The sequence below is a fragment of the Schistocerca nitens genome, chromosome 2 (genome assembly GCF_023898315.1).
Source record: "Schistocerca nitens isolate TAMUIC-IGC-003100 chromosome 2, iqSchNite1.1, whole genome shotgun sequence".
Classification (NCBI taxonomy): Eukaryota; Metazoa; Arthropoda; class Insecta; order Orthoptera; family Acrididae; genus Schistocerca; species Schistocerca nitens.
Window position 1 is genome coordinate 580,462,397 of NC_064615.1, and position 15,040 is coordinate 580,477,436.

Below are 15,040 nucleotides of genomic sequence, written 5' to 3' on the forward strand. Positions count from 1 at the left end.
TGCCTTTGCAAGATATAAGCTGTAGAAGCCTCTCGGGAGCTAGGGGTTTCACTGTGGCAATGGGAGTCAACCCACTTTTTGTCAACTTCCACCACCACTGCTTTGGATCCAAGTAATTTCCGATTCGATGCTGCCCCTGATGGCAAACTCTGAAAGTCTGTTGTCTGTTGTTGCGCTGCATCTCCAATGGGAGGTAAGGAAGCCATGTTTGCTGATGCCTTATAGGCTGATGTCATGAATCAAATATTTCTCATCAGTAGCTGTTATTTCCTTTGGATGGGGTGAAGGCTCAGTAAATTTAGTAATGTATGATTCGAAATCCGGATTTGTGGAGAGTGTCTTGAGAAATTTAACCTTGCCTTGATTGAATACCACGGACGTATAGTCGCAACCACTCATTGTGTGGAGGAAGAGTATTTGGTTGCATACACTCTTCTCTGCTGCACTTCCCACATGGTAGAGGGGCTGACGGGCTGTACCTCTCCATGGCCTCGGAAAATATACATCAGGGAAGTCTGGAGATCCTTCATTATGACCAGACGGTTAACACCTTCCCCCACAATTCCTACACTCTTGTGAGCCGAAGCTATCGATTCTGCCGTCCGCGTTATCATTTTGTCTGCATCATCAGCTATGTGCTTGTAGGTGATTCCACTTTCACTGCATTTTGTCATCATCATGATGATTAGTATATACTTGTTTTTCGCATTCGCTAGAAAATTTACTAGTGAAAGTCTCGGTCCGGCACATAGTTTTAATCTGCCAGGAATTTTCATATCAGGGCACACTCCGCTGCAGCAGAGTGAAAATCTCATTCTACTTGTGAAACTGTTGGTATTATGGTGCTTCTAAACCGTATCTCCCTTCACTGCTTTCCAGTCGACCTCCTCAAGTGCTACACGGACTTGATAGTCTGTCCATTGAGTGCCCATCGAACAGCATTGTCGCAGTTTGATTGTACTTATTTCGTACATAACGGATGTATGAATCGCAAATTTGTTCGAAGGTATGCTCACACGACCATACGAATCTTTGCAACAAGAAGCCCCCACCAATCAAGTATGCTATATTGCTGTCCAAGATGATGATGATGATGATGATTTATGGCGGAGGGCGCTAAACAGCAAGGTCATAAGCGCCCTTGCAATAATGATTTATCGATGAACATTATGAAAATCTGTGGCAAAAGGTCAATAAAACGGAAAATCAAGTTTCATCCCCCCACAAGAATCGTAAGGCAACCCCAATAAGATGAGCTTCAGAAAAGCCCGTAATAAAATCACAAAGAGATTCAGCAGAATAACTAGAAAAAAACATGGATAAAACACCTGTAGAGTCACGGTTAAAAAAGGGACAGATGACAGCGGCTGGATGACTGTAAGTAGTCACTTATTATTTATACAACACACTCAGTTAAAATGCAACGTATTAACAGCTGTGTCCCGCGTCAATGACATGCTGGGTCCTCCCGACGTAAGAGAAAGCCATATGTCAATGGACAATGCCCCATCCTAAGCCGTGTAAGCGTCACTTCTTCAGACCGTCGCGAGCGGAAGGAGGTAAACAATGGCGGCACTTATGTTTTTATGGAAAGAATTTATTATTCCTCACCTCCAATCATTGAGCCTCCCACCAACGCTTGGCCTTCCTGGTCACAAATGAAGTGACAGCCTGCAGCGAGACTGAACAACGAGCAGGAGGAGGAAGGGAGCAAACCTCCGTGGCAGTCGCATCGGCGAGTTCGTTTTCCTGAATCCAGTGTGCGATTTGCAGGGGGGGATGGGGGGATTCCCCCCCCCCCCTTTGCATCAGACCATCCCCTCCTCTGGTTTTAGTTTATGCATCCCAACCTGGGATGTTTATTTCCTACGCACTGGAGTAAAACTTTACATATAATTTAAATTTGTGGAGCCGAACACTGAAAGTTTTTAATACAGTCTTACTATTAATACTATTAATATGTTTGCTTAATAATTTTGAAAAAGTGTTATGCAGTAGTTAAGCATTTCAAAACATTTAGAACTAAATGACAAGACGACGCACGCCACATTTCCGTAGCATGCCCCAATGTTGCAAGACGTCGCCCCAGCGTAAACGAGGCTTTAGAGCCAGGTCTGGATTGTATGGTGCATGTGATGTGTTGCGTACGAAACTAAAACCTGCAATCAGATTTAAATGTTGTGGAAAACTGTGAAGAGGTGTCATCCTGCAGCAAGATAACGCTCGCCCACTTTCTGCCAAACGGACAGCCGACGCAATAAAGGAGTTGTGATTCGAGGTGCTGGAACATCCACTATACAGTCCAGACCTGGCTCCAAGCTATTTTCACATATTTGGGCCCTTAACGAAAGCACTACAGGGAAGAAGATTTGAAAGTGATAAAGATGCCATTTCTGCGGTGCAAAATTGGTTACAGATGCAACCGATAAACGTATTTTCTGATGAAATAAAAAAACTCGTAAAACGTCGGGAAAACTGCATTGAAGTCCAGGGAGGTTACGTAGAAAAATAACGCATGTTTCAGTTTTCTACCATCAGAATAAGTACAGCTTTTCACAAATGTGCCTTTACGTTTTGAATTCCCCTTGTATACCTGTATGCAGATGATTTTGTAAATAAGCTTTACCTATAATGTACTTTTAAAGATATAACAAGGGGTGGCTTTTCTGATAGTGCATACGCGTGAATACTGAGTTTCGGCATTAACATCTATTTATAAATAACTGTTTAACCATGGGTAACGCCACGGTCCAAGCAAGTAACATATATAATTATACTAACCCCCTAAGACACACCCCCAACTGGTAAAAGCACAAATCGCACACTGCCTGAATCGCCATGAGCCTTGCAACCCAGTAGAAAATGATTTCCTTGTCTGGGCTTTGCAAGAGAAGGAGAGCGTCCCTCACTAGCTGCACCTGCACAGTTCATCCAAGACTCCTGAAAGGAAAGGACGACTGATTGCTGTGCTCCATCATTTTGAAAGTCATATCACTGTCGTTGAGTGCATGCCACATTCATAATGGAAGGTAACTTGATACTTTAATTTTGAACGTCGAGTTCATCTTCGAAAAACGCCGTTTTCTAGATATAAGCAAAAAATTGAAAATAGTGCGAAAATTTTGAGGTTTATTGTTTTAATTGTGAAGCCGACCAAGGCAGTTAACACGAAATTCCAATTCAGCACTTCAAGAAACATATCCAGCCGGTAAGAAGAGAATTTCCGCAATTTTGTTACGAAAACGGCTGTTTCGAACACCAATTGGTTGAACTATGCAGGCAGCGTTTTGTTATGGATATTAGCCGTCCCAAACCAGCGTCTAATCGCAACCCGCATGGCAAGGTGATGACAAGTGAAATGGAGCGGAGTAAATCTGTCCAATAGCGAGAAGAGCACTTTGAGAATCTGAGCAGATGAGGAATTTCTTGTCATGAAGCCGTCTCAACTGCTCCATAGCTCTCAGGATAGCAAACAATTCCGCGTAATAAACTGAGAACTTCTCTGGGAGCCCTATCCTGAGAACATCGCCGGGGAACATCGACAGAACAACCGAGAAAATCTTCCTGCTCAGAACTACCTGTGTAGACAGTAATAAAATCTAGGTGGCTACGAAGAATCTCGTTAAATTTGATTTGAAAAATATAGTCTGGGGTACAATTCTTCCTGTAAGCAGTCAGTTCTCAAAGCAATCTGGGCCTTGGTAGTAACCAGGGGGATATCCTACTCCACCCCTGGCTCACGACCTTAATGACCCCCCCCCCCCGCCCCCCTCCACCTGTAGTAACTCAAGGCTCTCCCTTGCACGGAGTCCAAATGGCCTTGTTGCTTGTGGTCAATGACCGAACAGCCGTTCCAGTGGCGGTTGTTCAACGTAAGTGGATGCTGGCGATGTAGGAACGGACAATGCCCTATATGCTTGGCGTATCAGAGAAGACGACGTCGACTAGACAGCGGAGGCTCACCAGCCTCCGCACATGCTGTCCGACAGTGTAGTTTGTGGAAGAGGTTTATAAATTTGTACAAAGCAGATTTTTTGGCTTTTCGCATTCCACGCATACGGAAAAAAGTTAGGGGATACGGAGCCAATTCGTAGGTTAAGAAATCTTCTTCTTCTTTGTCTGATTGTTTGACAATGACCACGCTGTCAAACAGAGTGGTTCGTTTAATAACCACAGATTTCTTCATACAACTTATCTGTCTTTTGCATCCATATCCTGACACTAAATGCCTTTATTTCTGTTCCAGATGGCGGACCTACTCGAAATGATAAACCCAGTCCTGGGCTTTACGTTCATTCATTTTATGACACATGTAGATTATTACATACAGATTTCATATTCAACTCTCTATTCAGTGACACGTACCTAATATGTTGTAAACGTATCTTAATATTTTATGAAACATTCTTTACCATCAATTCATTCAAAATAACCTCTTCTAGGCGTAACACACCGAAAGTATAGTTCCGATGAGAGATGGACGAATGGGAGGGGTCGTTTGGCTGTAGGGCGCAAAGGGCATTTTTCGACATTTTGCCTTGGCTCCCTCCCTCCCTATGTGAAAATGAAATGTCACAGACGTTTCTTGTAGGAAAATGTGATTCCAAGTGTTGTAGGGGTTTTTGTCGATACCATATTTTTTTCAAGCTGTAGAGGGTGGGAGTGGGCGTTTTTGACGTTTCCGCAGAAGGCCCAGAAAATCGCCGTTTTTCCGTGCGCTCTAGCCCTGATACCGCTCCTCAGTCAATCAAACCAGGCTAGTGCATTTTGTGGAAAATTTCATCTACCTCAGTTTCAAAATGATGGAGCACAGCAATCAGTCGTCCTTTCCTTTCAGGCTTTATTAAAGGAAATCTAGATTTGGCCTTGTTCCTAGCCATTATCTGTGCACTATTTCATAGTTTCAATACGTGTCCTAGTACGTCAGTCCCCTGTTGTTCGGGGTTCTGTTACAGTTCATCCAAGACTCCTGAAAGGAAAGGACGACTGATTGCTGTGCTCCATCATTTTGAAAGTCATATCACTGTCGTTGAGTGCATGCCACATTCATAATGGAAGGTAACTTGATACTTTAATTTTGAACGTCGAGTTCATCTTCGAAAAACGCCGTTTTCTAGATATAAGCAAAAAATTGAAAATAGTGCGAAAATTTTGAGGTTTATTGTTTTAATTGTGAAGCCGACCAAGGCAGTTAACACGAAATTCCAATTCAGCACTTCAAGAAACATATCCAGCCGGTAAGAAGAGAATTTCCGCAATTTTGTTACGAAAACGGCTGTTTCGAACACCAATTGGTTGAACTATGCAGGCAGCGTTTTGTTATGGATATTAGCCGTCCCAAACCAGCGTCTAATCGCAACCCGCATGGCAAGGTGATGACAAGTGAAATGGAGCGGAGTAAATGTTTATGAGATGCGTAAAATGAGTAAAAACTAATGTCGAGGGAAACTCTCTTGTGTGGGTAAAATGTTCTCAAACCGGCCCTATTGTTCAGAGTTAGTAACCTCAGCAGACTGGTTTCGTCTATCATACCCGGTGAACAGACAACAGAAACGTTACACAACGTTGTCAGTCACGAGGAGCCGCTGAATACCGAACGAGAAAGCCACCTCCGTCTCAGAACGCAATCGAGACAACAGCTGCTACTCTCTACCGCGGTGGTCATCACTTTCCTGGAATCACTCTGCTACGCAGCTGGACGAAAATATGCAGCTATAACGATATTTATGTGCAGTCGAGGGACTCGATTACGACTGCCGACGTTACTTTTTCTTTTGAAACACCAATATAGCAGTCGCATTGGTTTCAGGCAAGCAGGAATAGAAAATATTCCATGACTGATTTTGTTATATTTTTGTGCTGTCTTGTTTCCGTTGTTCTTCCGTCGCTATTGACCTCGACGTTGACGGACGATTTAAACCTATACATTTTGTTCCATCTTTCTTCCCTTTTTAGCGGTAACATGGAAGTACGAGAGTGTACAAAAATTGTTGCAGTTTGCACAAGATCGAACACTGAGTTGACAAAAGTCATGGAATACGTCCCAATACCGTGTCGAATCTCCCTTTGCACGGCGTAGTGCAGCAAATCGAAGTTGTACAGGCTCAGGAATTTGTTGGAAATCTCCTGCAGAAATGTTAAGCCATGCTGCCTCTTTAGCAGTCAATATTTGCAAAACTGTTGCCGGTGCAGGATCTTGTGCATAAACTGACCTCTCGATTATGTCCCATAAATGTTCGCCGGGATTCATGTCAGACGCCCGAATTGTTCACAATGTTCTTCAAACCAAACGTGAACAATGAACTGCGGCACGGTGACATGAGGAGCCGCGTGGGATTAGCCGAGCGGTCTTGGGCGCTGCAGTCATGGACTGTGCGGCTGATCCCGGCGGAGGTTCGAGTCCTCCCTCGGGCATGGGTGTGTGTGTTTGTTCTTAGGATAATTTAGGTTAAGTAGTGTGTAGGCTTAGGGACTGATGACCTTAGCAGTTAAGTCCCGTAAGATCTCACACACACACACACACACAGATGAGGATTTGTCATCCATAAATATCATCGTTGTCTGGGAACATGAAGCCCATGAATGGCTGCAAATGGTCTCCGACTGGCCGAACATAACCATTTACAGTCAATGATCGGCGCAGTTGAACCAGAGGACCGAATCCAATCCACTTAAAGCCAGTCCATACCATTAAGGAGCCGCCACCAGTGTACACAGTGCCCTGTTGCAACCTGGGTCCATGGCTTCGTAGGGTCTGCGCCACACTCGAACCCTACCATCAGCTCTTACCAACTGAAGACTCATCTGAACAGAGCACGGTTTTCCAGTCGCATAGGGTACAACCGATGTGGTCACAAGCAAAGGAGAGGTGCTGCTGGCGATGTCGCGCTGTTAGCAAAGGCACTCGCAATGATCATCTGCTGCCATAACCCATTAACGCCAAATTTCGCCGCACTATCCTAACCGATACGTTCAACATACGTACCACATTGATTTCTGAGATTGTTTCACGTAGTGTTACTTGTCTTTTACCACTGACAACTCTACGCAAACGCCGTTGCTCTCGGCCATTAAGGCCGCCGACCACTGCGCTGTCCGCGGTGAGAGATAAGCCTGAAACTGGGTATTCTCGGCACACTCTTGTGACTTGGATCTCGGAATATTGAATTCCCTAACGAGTTATACTATACCAAAGTTGTCGTAACAATTATACCATACCAATGTTGTCATAACAAACGTTTTCTTCTTCTGTAGTGGTCAATCCAAGAATTGGTTTGCAACAGCTACAATGACAGCTTGTCTCCATTCTGTGCGTCTTTCAGCTTTTCTCTTCATTTCTTTATAGGTGTTACATCCCACATCTTTCACGATTTGATCCATGTACCTCAGTCGTGGTCTTCCTCTTGGTCTTTTTCCCTCGACATATCCCTCTATGATTGTGTTCAGGAGTCCTTTATGTCTTAATAGATGGCCTGTAAATTGCACTCTTCTTTTAACAATGAAACTCCAGAAGCTTCTCTTCTCACCTGCTCTTTCCAGAACCACTTCGTTTGTGACCTTGTCGATCCATTTTATTTTGAGCATGCGTTTATAGCACCACATTTCAAAAGAATTTAGCTTCTGCTGTTCCTCTGTCCCGAGAGTCCATGTTTCACACCCATAGCATGCCACACTCCACACATATGATTTCAAAAATCTTTTCCTGGTTTCAAGGCTGATGCTCTTAGATGTTAATATGTTTTTCTTCTTGTTAAAAGCAGCCTTTGCTTGAGCTATTCTACTTCTCACTTCTGCCTTGCTCCTTCCATCCCTGGTAATATTACTGCCCAGATAAGTAAATTTATCAACTTGTTCAAGCAGTTCATTGCCTACATGAACTTGGACTTTCACTTGATCTTCTTTGTCGCATGCCATTACTTTTGTTTTTGCTTTATTAATTCTCATATTATATTCTTCACCCATAACTTTATCCATTCCATTCAGTAGGACTACAAGATCTTCTTCACTTTGAGCCAGGACAGCTATATCATCGGCATATCTTATCATATCTATTCGTTGGCCATGAATTACTACACCTGTCTGTGAATTTTCCCTTACTTTTTTCAGCTCCTCTTCAATGTATACGTTAAAGATAACAGGGGATAATGCAAAACCTTGTCGGACACCTTTCCGTATCTGCACCTCTTCTTGTTTTGTCCGTCCACGGATAACTGCAGTCTCGTTTTTGTACAGGTTCCATATCATTTTTCTATCTTTATGGTCTATTCCTACTTTTTTGAGTACCTCAAACATCTTATCCCATTTAACATTATCAAAGGCTTTCTCTACATCTACGAAAGCTATGTATGTTTTCAGGTTCTTATCTAGTCGTTTCTCTATCATTAGTTTTAGAGCAAATATTGCTTCTCTGGTTCCTCTATCTTTCCGGAATCCAAACTGGTCTTCGGAGAGTGTAGCTTCGACTTTTTGTTCTATGCGTTTTAGGATAATTGAGGTTAATATTTTAGAGGCGTGAGTAACTAGGCTGAGTGTCCTATAATTTTCACATCTTGTAGCATTTGCCTTCTTTGGAATGGGGACCATAATGTTTTTCTCAAAGTCTGTAGGAATTTTACCCTGCTCGTACATGTTGAAAACAAGATTATACAACTCCTGATTCAGTTTTGCTCCTCCAGATTTCAGAAGTTCGGCTGGGATATTGTCTATACCAGGCGATTTGTTGTTTTTCAATTTTTTCAGAGCTAGTTCAAACTCTACCTTTAATATAGGTTCACCTATGTTGTGTGCATCTACTTCTGTTTCTTCTTCCATGATGTTTTCAGACAGGTCTGGTCCGCTGTACAGTTTTCCTATATATTGTTTCCATCTTCTTGCAACTTCATCATCGTCATCCAACATATTGCCATTTTCATCCATCACAGCCCTACATTTGTTTCTTCTGTATCCAAAGCAATGTCTCACATATTTATAGGTCTTGTCGATATTTCCCTTGCTCATGTTGTCCTCAACTGAAATACAGAGATCATCAAGGTATTTTTCTCTTGCTTGTTTTGCCTCTCTGTTGATCCTGTTTTTCAGACTCTTGTATTTCTCTTGGTCTTCCTTCTTCACAGAATTTTTTAATTTCCTTCTTTCTTCCATCATATTTAGTAGGTCATTAGTGATCCATTCCTTCCTTTTCTCTGTCCTTTCTTTTCCTATTACTTCTTCTGCTGCTTCTAAAATACCAGTTTTTATTTTTTCCCAGCTGCTTTGGATGTCATTGCAGCCCTGTGTATTTGTTTTCTTGTCTGTTTCTAGTTGATAGTGCTTCAGTGTATTTTTGTTTTTCAGGTTTGTCAAATCCCATTTACATGTACTTCTTCTTTTAATGTTCTTGAATTTTAGTTCAGTCGTCATCATAACGAGTATGTGGTCACTTTCCACATCACAGCCTGGATATGATCTGCTGTCCTTAACTTGGTTTTTAAATCTTTGCTTCACTAATATGAAGTCAATTTGGTATCTGTTAATGTCACCAGGCATTTTCCAAGTATATCTTCTTCTTGGATGATGATTAAAGAAGGTATTTGTAATGCAAAGTTTATTTCTTTGGCAGAATTCTACAAGTTTATCCCCTCTTTCATTTCTTAATCCTAATCCAAAATTCCCTGCCACATCATCTTCTTTACCTTCCCCAACAACGGCATTCATATCTCCCATGATGACAAGGTTTTCAGCTCCTTTAATTCTGCCAATTATTTCTTCAAGGTGGTCATACATCATGTCGATTTCATCATCCTCGTGCCTCGTAGTTGACATGTATACTTAGATTATGATTGTGTCTCTTGGTTTAGTTTCCAATCGGGCATAAATTATCCTCTCACTATGTTGAACAAATCCTTTTACTCTTAACCCCATCTCTTTATTGAGGATAATTCCCACTCCTGCAATCCCGGGACTGTCTTGTGCTGTTCCAGTGTGTATGATTCTGTAATCCCCTGACCAAAAGTCACCAGCGTTTGGCCATCTCATTTCTGAGACTCCCAGTACATCAATATCCATTCGTTTCATTTCCATTTTCAAGTTTTCCAGTTTACCACATTTAAGAAGTGAGTTGACGTTTCATGTTGCTATCCTTCTTACATTAATGCTTTTGGATTTTGGTATCTCTTTAGTTGTCCCCGCCCGGAGATCCGAATGGGGGACTATTTTACCTCCGGAGAATTTAACCAAAGAGCTTTCCATCATAAGCTGTTGATACTTGGGATACCCGCCCGGGTCATTAATGGAGTGTTTCCCGTTGCCTTCTCCATTCTATGCCGTTGGCCACCTTGTGGCTCCTCCGCCTTTAGGAGCAGTTTCCCACCCCAAGGGCAAGAGAGTGCCCTTCCTTCTAGCCGCTCATCCGCCCTCCTAGAAGGCCGTTGGTACTTGATAGAAGGTAATCTCCTTATCCCGGGAGATATTCGGCTCAGTAGAAGTATAGGTTGGAAATGGAAGACCCCTAGCCCTCGAAACCTAATAGCGTCAGGGTCGGAAAAGAACAAGAGTTGGCCAAGGGTGGCCAAATAGGAAAGATAAAAGTGAGGAGCCTGGCATAAGTAAGTGGAAGCAATGCCAGTACTCAGCTCGGGACCCCGTGGTCGCCAGCCACGTACTCACTAGGTGTGAGTCCCTGAAGGGATAACAAACGTACCAGTACGATATGACGTACTGGGAGTTGTCTTATGTTAGAAGGGAAACAGAGACTCACAGTTCTGTGCCACATAAATTATGTGAAAAATTCAGCAATGAAAATTTAATAGATATTAGCAAGAGGAACTGGGACAAACACAATCAGCATGGATAACACGTGAACAGGAATGCCAAATTAAGATTAGTGAATGAAATAAAAGGTCTCTGAGGCCTATTCAGCGAGAAGGTACCAGTCGTCCCAGGTCATAGTCACAAGGCTTCAATAGGAAAACAAACGTTACAGCAGTGATGAGCGAGCCAAACTAGATTGCGTGATTCCATGCAGTTAGAGTAATCACACATATAGAAGATAAGTACAATAATGAAGATGATGTTGCTCCCCCTCTCACAGATAATGCAACTACCATAGACGTACAACAAATAAGGAAACCGGTAAAATTTTTGTACATCGGTATCGCACTTTGAGGCACTGTAGCAAAAGAAATGGACAAGAAAAGAACATCTCTTGAATAGAAGTTTAATGCTTTAAAGCTCTGCAACTGCAAATTTGAGGAATAAGCAAGTATAAATACGAAATCCACCAAATACGGCACGACAGCTTCGGAAACCGTGAAATTGAGATTTCGCTGTACGATGTGCTCTTGTTACGCAATGTGAGCACAGAACACGTGATCTAGTTATCCAATTACAACGAGCACAGAACATGATACGTTCAGCCAACGACAACGTGACTTTTACGTCGCGCGCACACATGTATAGAAATAACTAAAGCTACAGCTTCATATACAATACTATTTTAGTTCTGCTTTTTTTTTCGTCAGAGATGTTAGGCTGGGATGTAAGACATCTTAAATTGGTGCGAATGAAGCAATGACATCGCTACTCTTCTTTGAAAGAAATTTATGGCTCTTTTATTCTGAACATGTCGTGGTTTACACATCGCGGTTTCTGAAGGTGGGATACGGCTTGGACGTAACAAAAGAACTTAATCCTAGAACATGAAATGCGAGAACATTGTGAAACTGTGTGTTAGGCTACTAAAACATCGTAAATTTTACTACTCCATTTTTATTGAAAAGAAGTCATAATTTACAGTTTATGCACTAGTTAATTACAATTATAAGGTTTCCAGTGGTATTTCACATACAAAATAAGTACAAATTGTCCTGATTGACACCCTATGCTAGCACTTGTGCTTCTCAAAATGTTAGCGGGAACGAGTTGGTACCAATTACAATCGCTAATTGTAGGAGGGTTTAGTGAAGCAGTGTTTGTTGTTACAAATACTTTGCTGTTATTCGCGATGTTCAAGAGTGTGGTGACGGACTGATTTGTTGCGTAGCCAGAGGTCTAGGTTAGGTTGCAATGCAATAGATTGGTTGTGAGTTAGCCAAACCAACGAATGTGAAAAAAAAAAAAAAAACTGGTTGCGGTGGCAGACTTTGTAGCGTAGCCGGAGGTCTATGTTAGGTTGGAATGTAACACTTCAGTTGTCAGTTGGCGAAGCGAAATTTGGGAAAAGAAAAACAACAAGTCCGTGATATAGTGGGTGCAGTTCAGAGAAGATGGAAAAATTTTTTCTTGAGCCCGTTGAATTTCACACGAAGATGTGTTGTTCATAACAATGAAAGAAAAGACCCTTCCTATGACGACGATCGTTTAGTGACTGCTTCAGTTCATGTAACAATCAAGGTACTGAAAGTTTTCTTGCATCTCAAAGTGCATCATAGTCTGACCTTAGAGCATACGAAAGATTGTTCCGTTCAGACGCACAACACATGGCGGGCCTTCAGAGGTACCATACCACGGTATGGCAGAAAAAGCAAACATTTCGCGGGTTACCCAGCTGAGTATATGTTCCGTCGGGCAGATCGCCAGGAAGAACTATTACATCGCCTTTTTGTTGAAGCGGGTAAACTTTACTCCTCCTGCAGAACAGTATTGCAATAAATATTTCGAAAAATGTTGGAAGCACGACTAGCGACTACTACTCTGTGTCTATCAAGGCAACTGGCGCCTTGAATTTTCTCAACATTACTGTAATGTTACAGTATTGCTTTGCTTCGTACAGAACGTTACATACGAACAACTACTTTATTCGTGTTTCATTCTTAAAATTTTTTCGTCGTTTGTGTGGTTCGTGCATTGAAAATGTTATGATACGACTTGCTAATTACATAACGTGTAATGTGTTCTCATTCTGTGTTCTGATTGGCTGAGAAGATCACGTGTGCTGTGCCCTGGATGAGTAACAAAAACACTGTACAGTGCAAAGTCGATTTTACAGTTTCCGAAGCTATCGTGCCGTATTGGGTGGATTTCGTATTTATACTTGCTTGTTCCGCAAATATGTAGTTTCAGTGCCACAGCGCATTAAAGATCTATCCAAGATAAGTTCTTTCTCTCCTGGATTGTTGTTCAGCAAATAATGTACGCAAGAGCACCGCATATGCGTCACAGATTTCAGTACGTACCAGTAGTAGAACAATTTGTAGTTTCTGATGCGGAGGGATGTAACAAGGAATTCGTTATGCTTATTACTACTCAATGGAATTGTCACTATACATGTAAACGTATCCCAGTTTGGCGAATAGTTTTAAATTCTCAAAAAGGACTACTACTGAACCAATGGATATACCAAATAAAATCGCAGTAACAACTAACAGCCACTAATAATTCATTGCAATACCTACAACAGTTATTCTCACTTCAAAATTCATGTAAAAACTTTTAAGATAATTCTACCTTATTAGTCTATATTCAGAGTACCTGATCGAATTTGGATAGCTACATCATAACTTATCAATCTGTATTGTTAATAAACAAAGAAACTGAAATTTCTTTCCTATAAGCTCTAATGGCTCTGAGCACTATGGGACTCAACTGCTGTGGTCATAAGTCCCCTAGAACTTAGAACTACTTAAACCTAACTAACCTAAGGACAGCACACAACACCCAGCCATCACGAGGCAGAGAAAATCCCTGACCCCGCCGGGAATCGAACCCGGGAACCCGGGCGTGGGAAGCGAGAACGCTACCGCACGACCACGAGATGCGGGCTTCCTATAAGCTCTGTACCTTGTTACAACCAATGTCTCTTGTAGTAAATTGATTCCTTTCGTAATATAATATTAAGTTGCTTGAAAGCTTCGTTTAAATGATCAACTTCTTTGAATGAAAATGATCTCTTTGCCTTTTGTATATATCAGCGATTTAGTAGTGTATTTCGCTACTTCAGATTATTTCAGTGGTATATTTAAGACTGTAACATCTATGAACCCTGAGTACGTATTACTAAAAAAATGAGATAATTCAGTTTATTTCCTTAGGATTAATCATCGTAAAAAGTCTTGTTCTGATATCTCCCAAGATATTAGATTTTCTCCGTGTGAGTCCTTTAGTGACAATTTAAAAAGTCACACAGATTTCTTTGTCGTGTGTCACTTTACGACGATCGCACTCGAAATAGATCACTGTAAATTCCTAAAAGCTTATACCTTGAAATAAGAATACTATTTTGGGGTTTTTGTTTTCTATAAGGTCTTATTTTTTGTGTTTGTACTTTATTTTGTCAATTAAGCACAGTATTTTATATCTTTTACAAAAGGTAGAGAGGAGTGTCAGCAAACCAATGCGATTCCCTCTAACAGAATCGAACGAACTACAAAACTAAAACAAAAACTCTTAAGGATCACCGCTACTTTACGCTAACCTTATGCAACGTGTAAGTAGGATGTTTAGGTTTTTATGCTGATAACGCCACGTAGCGCTCTGTATGAAAATCACTGACTGTACTGTGTGCAGTCTGTGGCTGGTTGGCACTGTTGGAACATTCGCTATTGTAGTGTTGGGCAGTTGGATGGGAATGGCGCGTAGCGTTGTGCAGTTGTAGGTGAGCCGCCAGCAGTGGTGGATGTGGAGAGAGAGATGCCAGAGTTTTGAGAGGTTGGTTGCTATAAGCGGACGGTCTGTACGTGTGTCCACCTTTACAAATTTCCTTTTTCTGGCGGACACACGTACAGACCGTCCGCTTATAGCTGGCAGTATTGGCGCTCGGTGTACTGCAGTAGCTCGAGTAACGAAGATTTTTGGAGTTAAGTGATTCATGAAAGGTATAGGTTATTGTTAGTCAGGGCAATTCTTTTGTAGGTATTATTGAAAGTCAGATTCCAATGCGCTAAAAAAAATATTGTGTGTCAGTTTAGTAATTATCAGAATAAGTAAAGAGAGAAATGTCTGAGTACGTTCAGTTTTGCTCAGCTGTTTGAAAATCAAATAACGTAGAAGTTTACCAGCACAGTCATTCATAATTTTCTATGCGGACGTTACAAACGGTACCTAACGGTTACTACTGGTGTAGTTG